At 36.6% G+C, this 18,721-nt stretch overlaps 1 pseudogene; it reads right to left on the bottom strand.

Annotated features, from left to right (window-relative positions):
* Window positions 1-553: 553 nt before the first annotated feature.
* Window positions 554-3,185, bottom strand: LOC143389763 (cilium assembly protein DZIP1 pseudogene; annotated as a pseudogene).
* Between the last annotated feature and the right edge of the window lie 15,536 nt (window positions 3,186-18,721).

The raw sequence follows: 18,721 nt of genomic DNA, 5'->3' as shown, positions 1-18,721 counted from the left end.
TTATCTTTTTGATTAAATTTATTTTTGAGCATTTTATTCTTTTATTATTGAAAATGGGATTGTTTTTCTAACTTCATTTTCATGAAATTCATTGTTAATGTATAGAAATACAAGTGATATTTGTTGATGCTGAACCTGCATCTTGTAACTTCACTGAGTTTATTAGTATGTTTATTTATTTATTTAGACAGGTGTTGCTATGTTGCTGAGTTTTGTCTTGAACCTCTTACCTCAGTTCAGCCTGCCCAGTAGCAGGTGTGTGTCACAGCATCTAACTATAACAGGTATTTTTTTTTTTACCATTCTAAAGAAAACACTTTATGACTTCAGTGACATATTATTCTTAAGAAGTCAAACACCTTTATATGCTTCCAAATACTGTGGACAATTTGTTTCTCAATACTGTACCAAGTGCCATTAAAGAGAACCCCATCCTCTGAACTGGCTTCCTAGTTATGGTGGGAAACGCTGTAAGGCAGGAGCTTGAGAATCACGTAGCCATTGGTGAACTCCTGTTGGCTTCTGAAGTTAAGCATCTGCAGGGTCACTCCAGTCAGTCACAGTTACTCAGCTGCTTTTTAATGTGCTCCATTCGTGAAGGGTCACCCCAGTCAGCCATAGTTATTAAACTGCTTTTCAGTGTGCTCAATTCGTTTTCCTGACGAACTTCTGTTTTGGATCCCCTAGGTTTAGAAGCAACCCAGGCACTTGGCACTTGAGTAGAACTCGATTCATTCTTCAATGGTGGAGGTTCCTTCCATTCTTTCACAGTTTTCTTCCCCAAGGAATTTTCTTCTTCTAACGATGATATGTCCCAGTCATCGTCATCCACATCTGCGCACCTTAGTTCTTCTTTAATCCTTCTTTTGTGATAAATGCCTCAGCCACATTAATCCCACCAACTGGCTTATTCACATTTTTTTTGCTGTGAAACCATCTTTTCAACTTTTTCAGTCAGTGTTTTAATGGTGGTTACTGTAGGCTTGGGAGAAATGTCAGAGTCCTCCATTTCGCTTCCCTCAGTCCAGTCAGTGTCACTTTTGATGCTGCTCTTTCCATAGCTAGTCTTGTTGCTTTTAGAGGACTGCACGGGAAGTAAGTCTGGGGACATGTATGCCTGGATGAGGTCATCCTCATCCAGCTCTTCCTCTGAACTGAAGGGAGGTGTCGTAACAGACAATGACTTTCTGGGAACAGGATCTTCTATGACATTTTTCTTATTTTTTGGAACAGGAGCAGTTCTATCAGTATAAACAGGTCTTTGTCTAACCAATATTCTGTTTTTGGGAGGAAGCTGGACTGCTTTGGGTACTAGTCCAGTTGAAAGGGTTTCCATTTGAGAAATACTGGGCTTATCTGTAAAGAGTAATTCTCTCTCCTCAATTTTACAGCTGACCTGATGTTCAAGGAATTCTCGAATTTCCTGAATGTTGGGCATTTGTCTTTCTCTCTCATGTCTTGCTGAATGCATGCTTTTCAGCACTCTATTCAAGTGCTCACTAGGAAGACCGCAGATATCGGCATTAATTCCCAGGGTTTCCAGTTTCTCCATCAAACTCTGCTCCAAAACTATTCTTATCTCCTTCGTGAGGGAGGGGTTGGTCTTCAAAGCTTTCTTTAAATGTGTCTTGTTATTTAATTTCTGTTCATTTTCCCTTCCTTTTTCTTCTTCTGAAAGTTCTTCTATGGGTTCCAGTACATGTGACGAGAATGCCTGTTCTACATGTGCCATTGTTAGACTTGATTTAGCTTCTAAAGTCTGAGAGACGGAGGCATTCATGGGTATAGCTGGGGCAACTGGCTTGGATTCAAAAGTTTGCCAAGCTAAAGAATTCCCTTTGGATTCACTGACACTGCTTAATGGTTTATTGGTATACTCTTTAATCTGCTACCTCTGAGTGATAATCAGTTCGTTTTGCTCCTGGAGTCTCTGGCCTAGTTCTTCTATTCTTTTCTTGTAGAAAACATTGCTTGTATTTAGATCATCTATCATGGAGGTTCGAAGTTTCTCTATATGTGACAGAAGCCAGCTCTTCTCTTTCTTGTGTTCCTGATGGAGAGCTTGAACTCGAGCTGTTCACTTGCTTTCCTGGTTATCGAGATGCTGCATCACATTTTGGAAATCCTGGGGATGTGGAGAACGGTCTTCTTTAAACTCATGTGCATCTTTTAATGTGCCTATGTTGGACTTAATCTGCATATTGGACTTCTGGATTTCTGATAATTGATATTCTAATGCTGAATTCTTAGAAGTTAGTTCTTTAAACTCCTTCATAAACATCTCCTTGACTTTTTCCATTTCATCAACTAGTTTCTCTTTTTCTTCTGCTTTCCATCTATCAAATAACTTCAGAAAGTCTTCCTCTTTTGTTTTTTGCATTTCATATTCCTTAGAGAATCTGATTGCATGAACGTGCTGAGCAGTCTCTAACTGAGACTTGGTAAGCTGCAGCTGCTCCTTCAACATGTCCACCTCCTTCTGGAGCTTGTCTTCTGGGCCTTTGTTTTATACTCAAGGTGAGAATCATCAGGGTGGCGGCGTTGAGTGTGGCTTTGTAGATAACTTGGTTCATAAAGGCCTTCTCACAGAAATGGCACTGGTAATAGCTGGCTTTTGCCTCCATCATCAGTTGCTGAGTAGATATCATCTTCTTCCTGCGTTTACACTCCTCCTTGAGAAGCTTGATCTCCCCTGCCTACTTGGTGAGCAGCTGCTTGCTGTGCTCACAGTCACCCAGGCTCTGGTGCAGCCTTTCCTCCAGGCTGTGCAACTCCGAGGTGAGGAACTCCTGTGAGTGCATCAGGTACTCGATGGTGAGCTGCGCCAGGCGGATGAGCTTCAGCAGCACCGGGTCCACCCCCGACTGGCAGTGTGGGCATTTCTCATCCTCCAGTTTGCAGAAGGTTATGTTCATGATGTTCTCCTGCAGCGTTAGCACGTCCACAGCCCCTGCCACCTTGTCCACGTCGATGGCGCTCAGACGGCGCCAATCCACGCTCTCCAGTCGCGGCCGGAACAGGAAGAAGGGCAGGGGGCCTGATGCCGCACTGGGGGGCACACAGGCCATGGAGGCCGTGCCTGCTGCTGCAGAGGCAGAGACGTCGGGCCCCTCGAGGCCGCTGGCCAGAGGGTAGTAGACGTGCTTCTGGAAGGGCATGCTTGCGAGCCAGTCCGCTGCCTAGACTTTAATCATAGGCGCTATTCAGCTTTGCCTACCAGCCCCAAGCCACTTCCGGGCCGCCGCCGCCACACCCCTGGGAAGCCGGAGAAGACCAGGTCCCTGGCAGCGGCGGCGGCGGTGGCGGCAGCCAAGGTCTGGGCGTCCAGGACGTTGCTATGGCAGCGCCCCGCTGGACCCAGAGCAAAGGGCGCGCCGGCCAGCGCGGGGTCAGCGTGCGCCCAGCGCCCTTATAAACTTGTGTGGGGGTTGCATTATTTTCTGGAGAGACTAAAATATTTCTAGTAGCAACTTGTAGACTTCAGGCCTCTCATTTTAGGGATCTTCTGGGGGCTGCCAGTGGTTACCACAGAGATCAAGGAGCTGAGGAAAAGCCAGACATTCCTCAATCCACCGGGGAGTCCCTGCTTGGACCAACCACCAGGAAAATTTTTTTCTTTCCTGGCAGGTCTGTGGACTGAGGGCTCCATCCACTGGGCTGCAGGATCAGTGGGAACAAGGGCTGTGGTCTCTCTTGCTCACTGATGCATCCCCAACACCTAGCGCAGGATCGGCACGGAGAGGGCCTTCAGAACTTGGACTCGTGAATAGAGAAGTATGAATCAGGCGCTCAGTTAAGGAGATGTCAGCTCCTGGACTCATGTCCCTATTTTTTCTGCCTTGTGTTAGAGGGATCAACCCTTGTTCTGGATCAAGGGCCTCGGGGCAGAACGTGGAAGCGGTCCACGCGCCGATGTTGTGGTCCTGGAGAGAAGGGGAGCAGGCCCGAGGCACCCATCTCTGTTCGCTGCCACCACTCCAATCTAGGGCATCTGCGGTTCGCCACCCTTGCCCCTTTGATCAAAGCTCCCAGCTGCTCGCTCCTGGGTGGGTACCGGGCGCTGCAGGCTGACGGAGAGTCTCAGGGGACCCAGATCCCAGGGGCTCTGCTGGCTCAGGCGGGGCTCGTGGAGGCTGAGGAGCAGGCGGGCGGATTCCTTCTTCCAGGGTGCAAGATGAAGCGTGTCTGGGCAAGTTTGGCAAGGCCTGTCGCCTGGTGCCGCTCAGGGCTTTCCAGACTCCAGGCCACTGGCACCTCAGAATCCCCCACCCCCCTCCCGCCCCCAAACCCTCAGCGATCTCCTTCGGGCCTCTTCCTCCACTGCCTGGCTCCTCTCTATAACAGGTATTTTTTAAATGGAGTTTTTAGGATTCTCTCCCGATATTATCACATTATCTGTAAACAAAGACAAGTTTTCTTCCTCCTTTCCAAGTTTGATACCTTTTATTTCTTTCTGTTGCCAAATAACTCTCCCAGTACTATTTTTGACTAGGTGAGGAATTCTTACTCCTGATCTGGGGGGAAAAGTTTCAGTTTTTATCATCAAGTGTGATTTTAGCTGTGGACATGTAGGCTTTATTATGTAAAGAACTTTCCATTTGTTCCTACTTTTTGAGCATTTTTTACTATGAAAGAGAATTATATTTTATCAAAGGTATTTTCTGCAGCTATTGAGAAAAACGTGAGTTTTATCCTTTATCATATTAATGTGATAAGCCACACATTAATTGACTTTCATATGCTGAACCATCCTTGAATCCTAGGGCTACATCCCATTTGGTCAGGGTATAAGATCACTGAAATGTGCTTCTAAATTACCATTTGGTGGTGTATATTGTTCATAGTGATCTCTTATAATCCTTTGTATTTTTGTGGCAACAAAGTTATGTCTATTCCTTTATTCATGATCTTATTGATTGATTTTTTTTCTTAGTGTAGTAAAAATTTGTCAATTTTGTTTATCTTTTCAGAAAACCAGCTATTAATTTTTTGACTTTAAATTGCTTTTCTGTTATCTATTTTAATTTTTTTCCTGTGATTTTTATTTCTATTATTCTGGTATGTTTAGATTTAGTTTGTTCTTCACTATTCTATTTCCTTGGCACATAAATCTAGTTTATTAAAGTTTTTATTCTTCTGAATGTAGGCATTTTCCACAATAAACTACTCTCTTAGTCCTGCTTTTGCAGCATACCATGAGTATTGGTATATTGTAGTTTGTTTTTCTTTGTCTCACAATATTTTCTAATCCCCCTGTTAGTTCTTTATTTACTCCATGGTTACTCAAGAGTGTGTTGTTTAATTCCATGTATTTGTGAATTTTCTAGTTTTCTACTGTTTATTATTATTTTTGTTTCACTATGTTCAAAAAAGATGCTTACTATGATTTCAAACTTCTTAAAGTTGTTAATTTTTTGTGATTTATTCTGGAGAATTTTTACTGTGCACTTAAAAAGAATGTGTATTCCTCTGCTATTGGGTGAAATGTTGTGTATGCATCTCTGGTCCATTTGGCTTGTAATGTTAAAGTCTTTTGTTTTCTTATTAGTCTTCTTTCTAGATATTCCATCCATTACTGAAATTGGGATATTGAAATCTCCTACAATTATTATATTGCTATTTATTTTTCCTATCGGTTTTGTTGATGTTCAATTTACACATTTAGCGCTCTGGTGTTGGGCACACAAGCACACACACAATTAAAAAAAATTGTTTTTGTACTTCTGTGTCCCTTGGAACCATTTTTAACTCAAATTATATATTATCTGTCTGATATAAGTAAAGCCACTCCCTTTTAGGCTACCATTTGCATGGAATATCCTTTTCCATCGCTTAGCTTTCAGTTTACATGTGTAAAGAACTTCCATTTGTTCCTACTTTTTTGAACATTTTTAGAGTTTCTTGTAGGTAGCCTACAGTTTGGTCATTTAAAAACATCCATCTGGTATCTTTATGTCTTTTGGTTGAGGAATTTAATCAATTTATATTTAAGTTAATTATTGATGAGAGAGGATTTATTATTGCTGTGCTATTAAATGTTTTCTGTTAGTCTTGTAGTTCTTTTGTACATATTTTCCTCTCTTTATATCTTCATTTGGTTGTTGATGTTTTGATTCTTCTTTTGTGTAATCTCTATAGGCATTTTCCATGTGGTTGCAATAGGGATTACACAAAATATCTTGTATTAGTCTTTTTAAGCTAGTAATAACACGTTTAATTGAATACAAAGACTCAAACTATTTTATAATTTTCTATATGTGCACCTTTAATGATGAGTTTTATACTATCTTATACTATAATAATAATAAATAATTTTGCTGTTTAGTATAAATTAATTTCAAAGAGAATAACTTCCTTTAGCATTTCTGGTAAGGCATATCTAATTGAACTCCCTCCCATAAATTTATTAGAATAGGCATGAAAGAAATCAGTTTTGGAGGAACCCCTGGAAAAGTCAGGCAGTATATGTGTATATATAAAAATCAACCCATTCTTTTCCCAAGGAGAAATTGGAAGGGATGTGTGTGTGTTTTGTATGCTTCATCTGTGCTGAGCATATATGATTACTAGCCCAAGTTGCAGTCTCTATTCTCCTTCAGGCAGCTGGATTTTGAGGACCTATCTGAGACCACAATAGGCAAAAAAGATGTTAGTTCATTGGGTAGCTCCCACTGAAATTGGGGCATTGGACCTGCAGACCAATTCTTCTCTCATAGAAGCTGTGAGCTGGTGGGTCTCTTAGAAATTGTGTAGTGTTTGGCCAGGCATATGGATTCTGGTAAGAAGTTACCCAAATCTCCCTAACTTTTGATGAGTATGGTTTATTGTTTGTGTGAAATGTAGAAGTTTTCAATTAGTTTCTGTATTTCTCACAAAGAGAATTTGTTCATGAATTGTTGTTGAATTGGTGTGTTCATTGAGGAAAGGAAGGTCCAGCTCTTTTCTGCTCCACTATTTGGCTTGTATCACCATGTAATAGTTCTGTTTTAGACATTGGCAGAATTCATCAGTGAACAATGTGGGCCTAGAGAACAGGTCAGAAGGTATTTTTAAAATTGCAATTTCAATTTCATCAAAAATTTTAGAACTATTCAAATTATGTCTTTAATCATGGACAAATTGTACTAGATTTTATTTTGAGAAGAATTGGACTATTTTATCTAAATTGTCAAAACTGTGTGTGTAGAGTTGTTCATAGTATTCTAATATAATTTTTTGATGATTTCAGAATCTGTAGTGATATACCATTTCATGCTTGATAATTTGTGCCTTTTTCCATTTTTTACCACTATTCCTAGAGTTGCTAATTTTATTGAAATTTTGTGAGAAACAACTCTTTGCTTCATTGGTTTGCTCTGTTGCTTTCCTGCTTATTTTTCTTATTTTTTTTCCTTTGCTTTATTTGGGTTAATTTTGCTCTTCTTTTTTTAGATTCTTGATGTATTGACTTAGATTATTGTTTGAGACTTAATTATGTTGAGTGCCATAAATTTTCCTTTTAGCACTGCTTTAGCTGCACCCACAAATTTAGATATATTGTATTTTCATTGTTATACAGATCAATGCATTTTTAATTTCCCTTGAGGCTTCCTATTTGACCCATGAATTGCTAGAAAGTGTGTTGTTTAGTTTCAGAGTGCTTGGAGATTTTCCTGTTATCTTTCTGTTGTAGATTTCTGCTTTGAGTACATTATTGTATGATAATACATTGTTCAATTTGTTGAAGTTTCTTTTATAGGTCAGGATGTGGTCTACGTTGAAATATATATAGTTGACGTTAATTTGTGTGTGTGTTAGTTGTTGATGGACACAATACCTTTATTTTATTTATTTATATGTGGTGGTGAGGATCAAACACAGGGCCTCACACATGCTAGGTGAGCGCTCTATGGCTGAGCCACCACCTCAAGGCTACAGTTGACTTTTGATAGCTACAGGGTATTGACTCCTGGACATGAATATCCAAATCCACTGACGCTCAAGTCTCCTAAGCAATATCACACAATATTTTCATAAAACCTACATATATTCTCTTGTATACTTTAAATCATCTTTATATTTTTCATAATATCTAATGTAATTTGTGAATATCATATAAATAGTTGTTGTGGTATATTGTTTAAAAAAATAATGGCAAGAAACAACATATTCATGCTAACTACAGGTGCATTCTTTTCCTGAATATTTTCAATCTTCAGTTGGTTGAATCTGTGAATGCAAAATCCACAGATAAAGAGGGCTGACTGTGAGGACTTAGGATGGTTTGACTTACATTTTTGTTTTCAATTTTACAATGTTGTGAAAGTGATACACATTCAGTACAAAAGATACTGTGCATTGTTATATTTTCCTAGGCTAACCCCAGCTGGTACAATGCCCTTTTGGGATGCTAGGCTGCAACAATGAGCCACAGCTTCCCAGTCAGCCATGTAATCACTATTCTCAATTTACAGTTGCTTTATTGGGAGTAACCCCATCATAAATCAAGGAGCATCTCTGATCCATAAGCACTTGACACAATGTGTGTAATTGGGTGAACTGTTCAACAAATGTCTATTACATTCTGTTGATTGGTGTTGTTGAATCTTTATTTATCCTTTCTGATCACTTATTGGCTTCTGACTAAGATCAAGTATGGTATGTCCTTGCTGAATTTCTGCCTAGTCCTTCAGTTGTTTCAGGTGGTATGTTAAACTATATTTGTGGATGTACATATTTCTCCTTTTGGTTTCACTGGGTTTTGCTTCACATATTCTGCATATGCATTTAGAACTGCTTTATCATTCTATAATGTCCATCAGTTTCTCTAATAATTTTCTTTGCTCTAAAGTCTACTTTAAATGATATTAAGTAGCTACTTCTACTTTCCTTTGACTAATGTCTGTTTATCTTATTTTATCTTTTATTTCTACTTATCTATAACACTATGCTTGCTTTGAGTTTCTTTAAGACAACATATAGTTTGAATGTGTTTTTAAATCTATTTTACCAGTCTCATTTAGTTGGTATATGTAGCTAATTTGCATTATATGAAATCATTCATTTGTTAGTGGTTAAATTTATTTTATTTTTGTTTTGTTTGACTTTTCTTTTTTTCACTTTTCTCTTTTTTCTTGGCTTCCTGTGAGTTATTTGAAGATTTTTAAAAATAATACCATGTTGATTTATCCACTTTTTTTAGAGTTTCTCTCTGTACAGATGTTTTTGATGGTTGTTTTGGTATTGCATTATATACACATAACTTGTTACAGTCTACTGTTTTTTTTATCATTTCAAGTACTTCTGGATTATAGATACTGCTTGACTTTTGATGGGTCCATGTCTCAGTAAGCCTATTGTGAATTGAAAATACCATAATTAAAAAGGTGTTTAAAACACCAAATATATTGAACACCATAGCTTAAGAATATAGAAAAATATAGAGTATTGATTGCCTATCTGTGTGGTTGGGTGGTTGACTGGGTGTTCTCACTCATTGTTACTACCTTTAAATTCCTTCTTCCTACATTTATAATACAATTGTCTTAAGTATTTTTATATACTTAAACCCACATTAAGGAGTGTAATAATTTTTGTTTCAACTGTCAATGATCATTTAGAAAACTCAAAAGGACAAGACACACATTTTTCCGTCTAGATCTCCTATGTGTTTCTATTTCCACCTTGGGCCAGTCTTTATTGAGGTTACTGTTTCAAATTTCTTTTCCAAATATGTAAGCCTTACTGTTTCTTCTGCTGCCAGTCATGACTTATGAGATATACTTATTTCAAAGCAAGTAATATCAGAAGTCTATTCCACTGATTCTGGAAGAAAATGAAATCTAATTATAATATTTTATACAAACATAAGGATAATAAGATCCTGAAATGTGAAAGAAAGATGTGAAAAAGAGTATTCACAATAACTTCAAAGAGTTTTAAGACACACGTTTGATATGTACACTGATCTGCAGTGAGATCTTGACATTGTCATGTAACATTAAGATTGCAAATAAGCAAAGACAGTATTTCCATCTTACACTAATTTTTACCAAAAGATAGTCCTGAATAGAAGCCAGCTGAACCTATGCCAGTCCCCAGGTATATGTACAAGGAATTGCACGGGCATGAACAAGCAAAACCACAGTAAATAACATGATTAAAGTAGATAGATGCTTCAGGTGAGTGTGGCTTTTGTTTTGAATAGAAAACTACATTTTCATGAATGTACCTTCATATCTTATATTTGTCTGAATTTACTTTCTCCAAATATGATATCCATTGTTTTTTTCCTAAATTACTTCTTATCTCTATTGCCTGTTTTGCTGTGAATCTCAATATAAATCATAAATCTTATTGTTTTAAAGTATTCTGGTTTTATATAGTAGGACAAATGAAAAGGTGACTCAGAATGTATACAATCACTAGATTGTAGAGTTTGATTAAAAAATCTCTGAGGGTTCTTCTCTGGCCTTTGATGTGATGGAACTTGTCTCTTTGGAAGTGCTTTTTACATTTTATCTTGATTTATTGACTTTCTTTTTTCTCAGGAGAATGTGAGTTCCTGGAAGGTGAAGATCAGTAACTTAAAAGCTTGTTAGCTCAACAAATTTGTGATTAGAAAGGATGGTTTTTATTGCAAAGCTTTTTACTTTTTATAAATGTTATAGGTACATTCCTTATAGATAAATATTTTAATCAATTAAAAGGTAATTTTAGAAGAAACAAGCCTGTGATAGCTTGTGGCAGAAATATTGCTTTATTATCATTTGTAAAACAGAAAGAAACTTTAACATTTATCCAATTACTAACTGACTTGTATTTGACACCTACTTTGGGTTCTGCAGTCTACTGGTCACTGTGAGAATAGGAAAATAATATAAAGGGTAATAATTTCCTCTTAGGAATCTATAGTATATCTTGGAGGATAGGAGCAACATAAAGAAACAATTCAAATGAACCTAAGCTTATGTATAATGGTGGACTAGACAGGGTGGTATAGAGTATGTGTAGCAGAGGTTCAAAGTTGGGATAGATCACCTAGGGTTCAGGGAAGGATTTATGTAACAGGTAAAACTTGAGTATATGGGGTACAACTTGGGTGGATGGAAGGAAAGCAGCAGTAGTTTGGGGGAAATAAGAAATTTCTTAAAAAGGAGGATTTGAATTTATGAAATACATTTTTAAATGACAGGAAAAAAAAGATGAGTTATTAGGAACCATTGAATCTTTGAAGATCTGTGCTTCCTCACTTCTACATGGTGATTACAGAGAAGATATCTCAGAGGGATGATGAGCAAAATAATAATGGAAGAGAATTTTGGAGGAGTGGTGGTCTGGGTAATGCCTGTCCATGCTAGATGAGCCATCTTCCAACCCATTAATTAGTAGAAATGTAATAATAAAAGACAAGAGCTTATAAATATGGTGGGATAATCTGACACTGCTGGGAGAAAGAGCAATAGGAAGATCCACCTTAGGCTTGTATTTCTAACTTTAAGGGTACTCAAAGTGACTTGAGGGCAGTGGCCTAAACGTTTTTAGAATTCATTAAGAAAAGAACTTCTGGATAAGGAGTTTTTTCCCCAACCATTGTTGAATACATTGACCCAAGCATGGCTCAATATCTTTAAATTAGAAAGATTATTCCCATATGTAAATTTAATACATAAGTGTTTAATTATGTAAGTCATGTATTTTTGGTATTTGTTTTGAATATGATTTATGCAATGTTGGCTCGCAGAAAGTTGGCATGTGTATACATATTGAAAGTTTAGAATTTTTATCAACATAAATTGTATATGAGATGTACATTTTATACAATAAGGAGAAATTAATGTTCATTTTACATACCTCGTAGTACTATCACTCTTTTTAACATATTTAAAGGGGGAAATCCATTTCCATGTTGTAGGTCTCAGGGAAAAGTAGAAAGAAGCATCCAAAAACATAATTCTCTATGTTTCCCTAGAAAATTTTCTCTCTGCTCCATATGTGCCTTAAGTTTTATAATTAAATGCATGCCTGGACCAATGTCTTCTGAATTTTAAAGGTTATGTATAGGGAATGTCAAAACAACCATTTAAAACATATTGGTATCAGAGAAAAATGCCATTATGCTACTGGGGGAATATCATAAACTCCTTGAATCTTAAACCAAAATAAATGACACCTTCCTGTAGGTTGAACTTGTGTGGTTTACAGACATTTCTAACCTGGTATCCCTGAAACTTGAGGATGACTAGAAAATGAGGCATTGTTAAAAGACAATAAACATTCAGTTGCTATGTTATAAGTAGGAGAAGCAGGAATCTTACTTTTGAATGTAATTTAAAGGAAAGACAATCTAATTAAGCAGTAATATAAATGGTTCTTAAATATAATGCTTAGGTATTTAAAAAAAAAAACCTGCCACTGTTTTGTTTTGGATAAAACCTAAAGCACATGTCATGTTTCAATCAGTATGAAATAAAAACTAATTTAAATGTATTTGCCTATTTACTAGCCAAATTAAAAGTGTAATAGAATATAATTAATAAAAGGTTAATAAACAGTAAAAAAAAAATAAAATAAAATAAAACATATTGGTAGAGTGAAGCATTGGCTAAGACGATTTCCAAAGTTACCACCAAACTCAACATTATCTAATTCTATGAATGAGAATCATTCTGTCTGAGTGGTTTGGTTCACACTCTGACTAACAACCGGGTTGACTGGCTTTCTTGACTAGGGTCCCCAGTTCTTTGGGTATGCAATCACAACCCCACAGGAAGCAATAATCACAAGCTCTGGTAATCATGGCAGCAGAGCAATAGAAGAGGCATCTGTCCCACTGCTATTTATCTGTGCACCACATGTTTGCATAAAAAGTTTGTAAAATACTCTATACTTGGAACTTGTTTTGTCTGTAACTTTTGGGGAACAAGAGAACTATTATCGCCAAGTTTAGAACAGTCTTTAATTTTATGGCTTCTTCGATTTGTATCCAACTTTGTGTCAGCTGGATTTCACTTTGGTGGTGTTGGCAACACATGAATTTCTGGTTTTGAGACAGAATAATTAGAAGGTGCATAGTCATCAAATTGCTAACCACACATGTTAGGGAGCTAAGTGTAAATAAATCAAAATCATATGAACTGAATTTAATAAAAATACACATGAATTTAAAAATTAATGGAAAAAAAATTGGTGCCAAAATGACCTGTTTCTTTTATTAAAACCTCAAATTCTTAAAACATTATTTACTGAACTTAAAAACTGTAGTTGGGCTTGTCATTTCATATTTGAAAGAAAAGAAAGAAGCTCAAGATGACAAAGCTTTGGACAGAAAAGAATTGTAAAAGAAAAACAAAAGACAGAATTCTTTTTGAGAAGACGAGGCTTTTCTTAGATTATGAAAATCATCTCTATTACTTGAAGTTATAGAGTTTGCACCTATAATCAGAGGATGTAGTCTGAGGGCCCCAAAGGGCCTTGGAGGTAGTTCATTCACAGCTGCATATCCTGGGCTTAAATTCCAACCATGTGACTGGCAGCGTGTGCTTGGGCCTCTCTGTGGCTAAGTTCTGCAGCACATTTCACATATAATGGACTATTTGAAAGAGTTGGAATTTCTGGAGTTTCTACCAATTGTTTGTTACATCTCAAGACTAATCAAAACTTTTTAAATTCATTTATTATCAAAACTGTTTGTTTTAGTATGTATGTATATATTGCAAGAGCAGAAACTCATAAATATGACCTTAAGAAACAAGGAACTTATTATAAGGATCCATATGGAATGGAACCAAAGGAGAAAAGTTAGCAGGAACAGAACTGACTCTCCAGACACTTTTTTCTCCCCATACTTTTTTTCTTTTTTTAAAATTTTTATTTAAATATGACAGTGGAATGCATTACAATTCTTATTATACATATAGAGCAGAATTTTTCATATCTCTGGATACAAAGTATATTCATTCCAATTCATGTCTTCATGCATTTACTTTGGGTAATAATTATAATCATATTCAACTATCATTTCTAACTCCATGCACACTCCCTTCCCCTCCAACCCCTCTGCCCTATCTAGAATTTCTCCAGACACTTTCTCCCTCACTTTCTTAGCACCTTGGCTGCCCCTCTGAAGTTAGCTATTTTCTTCTTTCTGCAGCTGAATATTCTCTACTTATAAAGAGTCTTGTTTCTTCATTCTTTTAGTTTACACATGGTCTCTGTTTGCCATGGACACACTGCTGGCTTTTTTTTAACTTTGGCTTCTATTACTAACTGGTTCAGTGTTTCAGTGTTTTCCAGTCAAAGTCCCCATTTAAGGAGAATCAGGGCCAACTTACCTTTTTACTCCAGGTGCGGATAAGTGGCTGGCTTAAGGGTTGACTGTCAACGACTGTTCCAGACACCTGCAATTGGAATTCTATGTTATATAAAGCACAGACACTGCATGGGTATCTAGGATGCAGGACTCAGTTGGAGGCCATGTTTCTTTCAAGTGGAGCAGGTAGGTCATACCCACTACTTGCTCCTCAAATTCTTTGAGCAGTATGTTTATATACCTTCCTAACTTTTTATCCTTCAGTTCAAAAACTTGTAGGTTTTTCAGTTGTTATTCAAACATGATTTTGAGGATCTATACCACTCCACCTCTCTTCTGTGCATGATTTAGTTGATTTACTTTTCTCACAAGGTAATGGCTGGAAGTTCAAAATCATTCCAAGTTGATCTGACCAGTAAGTTTTAGGATAAGAATGTCATCCTAGTATCCCTACCCCCAGATTCAACCAATTTTTTTTCTGACAAAATCATGTCTATATCTTGTTGACTCATGGAATTTTCTCTTGACTAAAATGTCTGAGTCATTTTTTTTGTACATGCTACCATGACAGTGTTCTTCCCATCTTGTGAACAATTGGCTCTTTGTACTGAAGTTCAATTACACCTTTCATTTATGTTGCTTGAATTAAATTTTTTTATTGGTTTATCACAACATTAAAATGATCTTGACATATCATATATCATACCTTTGCTTCAAATGGGGTATGAATTTTTATTTTTACTATGTGTACAAATTGCAGGATCACATTGGTTATACTTCCACGTTTATACATACTGCCATACCAGTGTCTGTTATATTCTACTGACTTTCCTAAAAGAAAATTGTGGTTTTTGTAAATAAACAAATTATGCTTTCTGACCTTTGGAGGCTTATATTCTTTTAGATCATAGCTGGCATATAAAAGGTTCTTAATGAATAAATTTTAATAACTAAATATGGGAGACCCATTTGGTTAGGGTTTGTCTTGTAAGCTCTTGTCAAATCTTTTCAGATTGATATTGGTCTGTTATCCAATGCTTTCACTCTCAACCTTGGGGAATAATCACGTGATCATTTGATCATCTGATTATCAAATTCAAATTTTTGGCTCTTTTACTTGGCTCTGCTTTGTGGCATAGAGAACTTACCCCTATGTTTCCAGGTTTTACTACTAATTGGCTTCTCGCTAGACTTGTATAATAGAGATGGTTTAGGAGGCTGAAGGAGAGAAGGCATGAATCTAGGATGTTTTTCCTCATATTAGCTGCTTTGAGCATTATCTCCAAGGCAGAGAGTGCTGCTTTTTAGGACAGTACTTCAGTCCACAGAGTCGACTCCTGATGGTCTTGGATCCCAGCCTCTGGTAAAGTCATCTTCTCTGTTTCTTATTTGAGACCTAAAGGTAGTGATAGCTTTCTGAGTCTTGCTAATTTGGGGGTTGCCTTATTGACTCCTACCAGGCCTTTTAATTTTCTTATGCTTTTGTAACCAGTTGCCCATTTTGAATTCCCTTCAGTGAATAATTTGGAGGAGACTCCATTTTCCTAGTTGCATCCGGACTGATAAAAACAGGAAGCTGCTAATCATAACTAAAGAAAAATTGTGTTCTCACATTCTCTCTTTCTCATCTTTATATAATAAGAACACAGGAAGATTTATTTAGCTGATCAATGAAAGTGATATAATGGGGGCAGTGATTAAGAGCATGGGCTTTGGAGCCATTTTACCTGGGTTTAAATCTCAGATCCATCACTTAGTTGCTAGATATGCTGCCTTAAGCAATGTATTCACATTTTCTTTATCTCAATTTTTTCTTCTGCAAGATGTTTTCTAAAGTGCTTTAGAGTATTTTGAAACAAACAATTTCTTTATTTGAAATACTTGAGTTTTGAAATCTATAATTTTGGTGATTTTAGAAAGACAATAAGGGATATTCACTTTATATTTACTATATAAAGTTACTGTATACCATGCCATAAGCCACATACAGTTAATTAATACTTGTGTAATATACTATATATAACATTAATATCCCAAAGGAATCTGTGACACTAATCACTAATCCAAATTAACACTTCCTGCAGCTAAAAATCACATCAGGTTTTGTTGCTGAATGAGTTTGGATAAATTTTGCTCTCTATTCTTTTTTTTTTTTGCTCTCTATTCAGTTACAAAAAAATATGATTTATGAAAGTTTTCCTTATGTACATCAAACAAACCTTTTTCACCTTCAAGAATCAAATAGACTATAATACAATAATACTGGGTGACTTTAACACACCTCTCTTACTACTGGGTAGATCTTCCAAACGAAAACTAAAATTTTTGTATTTTAGAATTCTGACTAAAGGACTTTGAACCTGAAATGCAAAATATTTAGGTCTATGCCTGCTACATAGTTAACACTAGATAAGTGTTACTGAAAACATCCTACAGTTTGGCCCTACTCATCATTCTCCAACTACTTGATACAAATAAAATAAAAGTCCATTCAAGTGGAGAGACCCCAGGTCTTCTCCAGATTTAATAGCTCTAAAATCATTGTACAAACCAAACTTCAATTTTTAAAGTCCAGAAGTGCCCTGTATTTTTGTGCTAATTATCTCAACCCAATAGAAAATATCAATAAACATGGGAATTTAGAAAATCATTCACTGAATAGGTAGAAATCTAGTTCTATTTTGCTAGACAGAAACATCCAATTGTTGAATGATATTAAACAAAACAGCAAAATTATTAGAGAAATATTGGTATGTGTTTTTATTTCATCTTGTGTTTAAGTCACACTATGACAATGACTTATAACCTAGAAAATCTGTAGTCTTCTGTGTGCTGGCTGACTTCTCAGCCAAACCAATCAGTCTTATTTAATGATTCTAAAGATCAGCTACTCGGTGAGTTTCTTCAGGTTTGATTGATTCAATAGGCTACATTTGTCTTGGAAATTTAAGTTCTAGTGTAGAAACTGAATTGATATTTTTGTTATTAAACTTTAAAATATATATATATATATATATATATATATATATATATATATATATATATATATATCTCCTCTCAAAGATAAGGTATAGGAAATCCTTCATAAATTTAAACTTGAGGCTCTGTGCCTTGTTAAAGTTGGATAAGTTAGTACATCATGGATTTCCTTTCTAGCCTTTCTTTTCTTGGACCATCACTTTTCTTGCTGACTAGTTTTATTAAAGGCTTTGGGAAGAGCCAAAGGCACTTATTTAAACTCCCTATTTAAGCACTATAATACCCAAATCAAAATTCTCTGAATAAAACCCCTGTTTTGTTCTTTTCAAATCTTCCTTTCTTTATTTTCCATGGCTTTGTAGAAATATTTCTTTTGTTACTGCTTATGGAGACTTGTTCCCCATCTTTACTGACACTAATTTTTCCAGAAGGCACTGATGCCTCTCAACAGAGCTGTTTAACTCACCAGGGGGCTTAATAGACTGAGATAAAGCTTGCTAGAGTCCAGGCATTTTGGTTCTGCTCTCCCACACCAGCCCTGCACTCCAGTGGCAGAACAGCCAAGATTAAAGGCACAAAAGACCATGTCGTCAAAAGCAAACTTGGACCTCTTTTCTACTTATCCATAAGTGCACAGAGTGGCCTCTCCCAAACCCCCTCCCCCAACAGACAGCCTGCATTTAGTTTCTTAGTGTTATCCTTAAACAACTCAGACTGGAGGTTTTCAGCAAAAGGCATTCCCCTCCTTCCACCACCTGTGCCATCCTCTTGTACTGACATGGCTGCTCAGGCATTACCTTTTTTATGACCTTTCTAGCTTATGTATGAGATTGTCTCAATTAGACTATTTCATTTCAGATCGTGACTTACAATTTGGGAAACTTTCTTATTTTTTAATTTTTTGTTGTTAAAATACCTTCAGATGTTAGATCATAATTTCTGGACTTCTGCCACTAATAAATTTCATTGTTAATGCAATATCAAGTTTCTTGTCCACTTTTCCATGTGTATTTATATATACATGCATGTTATAATACCTATCAGTGTTGTGTCTTCATATAATATATATTATATTGTATTTCTATATACATTAGCCAGCTGGGGATGCCATAATAAAATCCCATGGCATTGGTACTGTAAACAACAGAGATTTATTTTCTCATAGTTCTGGAACCCATGATCAGTGTGCTAGCATAGTTAGGTTTGGGGAAGGGTACTGTTCCTGACTTCCTGCTGTGTACTCTCATGGCTTCTTCTTTTTGCTCCTTCACTGTGGGGGGGTGGGGGGGTAATAATAAAGAGAAGCTCTCTGGTGTCTCTTCCTTTAAAAGCAGTAATCAATGATAAGGGCCCCCCTTAGGTGAGCTCACTGAAAACCGATAGCTTTCTAAAATTTCCATTATTAAATAACATCACTTTGGGAATGAAGTCTTCAAAATATAAGTTTTGGGG

This window comes from Callospermophilus lateralis, unplaced genomic scaffold, assembly GCF_048772815.1.
Source record: "Callospermophilus lateralis isolate mCalLat2 unplaced genomic scaffold, mCalLat2.hap1 Scaffold_62, whole genome shotgun sequence".
Lineage (NCBI taxonomy): Eukaryota > Metazoa > Chordata > Mammalia > Rodentia > Sciuridae > Callospermophilus > Callospermophilus lateralis.
The sequence above is the reverse complement of the archived record's forward strand: the minus strand, read 5'-3'. Positions and strand labels throughout refer to the sequence as shown.